At 37.8% G+C, this 2,248-nt stretch overlaps 1 pseudogene; it reads right to left on the bottom strand.

The window, feature by feature from the left end:
- Window positions 1-1,966, bottom strand: part of LOC108766203 (glutaryl-CoA dehydrogenase, mitochondrial-like) — an 11,446-nt pseudogene extending 9,480 nt beyond the window's left edge.
- Window positions 1,967-2,248: the final 282 nt, after the last annotated feature.

The following is a 2,248-nucleotide window of genomic DNA, read 5'->3' as shown; positions in this document are numbered from 1 at the left end:
TTCTTTTTGAGCATCGCTGCCGAACATGTAGATCGCACCGATCGAAAGAGAGGATTGCACCGAGAACGCCGATCGATACCCGCTATCGATTTTCTCAATTTCCCTGGCGAGGAGCCCGTAAGCCACTGAGGATACTCCGGCGCCGCCATAGCCCTTCATGGTGCAGCCCAACACCCCGAGCTGTCCCATCTGCTTTACGATCTCCCGATCGAAGTGTTCCTTTCGATTCGCTTCGATCACGTTCGGCAGGACCTGCTCCTGGCAGTAGGAACGAAACTGATCTCTTATCAGGATTTCGTCCTGTGTCAATTGCGACTCTAGATCGAACGGATCCTCCCAATTGAAGGCGGCTGACCCACGAAATTCAATACAAATTTCAATAAAAATTTCCAATAAAAGATCGATCGAAATTATACGCTGTTTGAATTAATTTTTAAGATGACCCTGATGATAACTATATTAAAGTTTATGTATTCTGATTTAAAGTTGTGTAAAAGTGAAATGCAAATATTTCGAAAAAAAAAATTGTAAAACACATTTTTATTTAACAATACAATAAAATGTATTGACAATTTTACGGTTTAACTAATTTTTATATTTATATTAAACACATTTACGTCAATTTGTGTATGACAACTTTAATGTTTATCAATGCGCATACTGAGAGTATTCAATCAAATTCATTGTTAGAAAACAAGATTTCTTTTTAGTTTCTTTATTAGAAAACTGCCATCTTCAAAAAGTTAAGAAGTATTTTTCAGAAATCTTCATAAATTTAAATTAAAAATTTTTTAAACAATATGGGAAATATATTATGAATTTTTTAATCAGAAGATTGAATATTCTTTTACAAATTTCTTTTCTTACAACCTTCAGTACAGACGTTGTGTAATATTACAAGATATAAGGAACAGTCTATTTACTATTATAAATGCTAATAAATATTTAAATGACATATTTACATAATATTTAAATGTCAAGGAACTAATTATGAATTTCTTATCGTAAATATTGGAGGATACAAACATGAAGAAGTTGTAATAACTATAAAGCTATATATTTTAATTGTAATGTTCAATTTGTATGACAATGTAGAATTTACTGAAGAAGATTATATTAAAGGCCGAAATGTTTGGAACTATCTGAAATTATTTTATGCTGTGATTTTAATTTATAATAATAATAAATGAATAAAGCCTCGGTAGTCTAAAGGCTCAGGACGCTCGCACGGTATGCAACGGACTACAGATTCAATTTGCAACATATGCTGTATCGCAAATGTCGTGTCGTCGACGTTTGCTGTGTACATTCTCTCTCGATAAAACGGTTTTAAAAGTTGCGTCCCGAAATTTGGGACTCATTGTATAAGTTATGATGAGCACAGGTAACCTAACCACACAAACGATGCTTATTCATCCATCATAAATGGGTCACGTGACCAAACTCGATGTTTTATTGGCTTGGATTACGATTACGGATCGCAAAAATAGAGAGCCGTCTATTCTGTAATCTACAATCCGGATCCGAAACTGCCTTGTCTTGATTGGCTGAGTTCCGATCCGCGATCCGCAATCCCAATCCGATCCGCGTTCGCAATCCGTAGTGTGATACGGGCTTTACGTCTCGCTCAGAGCGTGGCGGAGGCAGAAATCTCTGATCAATATTTAAGGACGAATATGACAAATTCTGATATACGATTACATGATCTAACGAAGAGTGCTAAAGTCCACAACGGATTTCCAAAGGATACGCCTCGTGGAATTTACGCGACACAAACGGCCGGTTCTCAACAATAATCTCTGCATGTGGCTTGCCATGTTGACTAACGACTGATGATAGCGACGAAACACTGACTTTGTTAATCTCGTTAAAAAATCCTCTTATCGGCCGTCTCTTAAGGCGTTCGCACCGATTGAAAGTTCTAACAAGTGTTTTGACATAAATATTTATTCAATGACTTTCGATAAACATGTTTCGACCAAGCAGCAGCTGACGACTAGTCAGCTGATCTGCTGATATCGAGGGCATCGTGGACTTTACACAGCAATATGATTGGCTCAACAGAAATTCGGAGGCAAGTTCGAATAGTAGGGGAGGCCAAGCGGGGATTTTGGGATTTACTCGAGCGCGTCAGAATAACATAAAGGGGGAAAGCTTGCACCCTAATAAGTACCCCCACCACATATTAAACCTCTATATAGAGCCGGGGGTCCAGGGGAGCCCGTCAAATTAGTATCTAACTCGAGCG

Source organism: Trachymyrmex cornetzi, unplaced genomic scaffold, assembly GCF_001594075.2.
Source record: "Trachymyrmex cornetzi isolate Tcor2-1 unplaced genomic scaffold, Tcor1.1 scaffold573, whole genome shotgun sequence".
In the NCBI taxonomy this organism is placed as follows: domain Eukaryota; kingdom Metazoa; phylum Arthropoda; class Insecta; order Hymenoptera; family Formicidae; genus Trachymyrmex; species Trachymyrmex cornetzi.
This window is presented reverse-complemented; position numbering and strand designations above follow the sequence as displayed.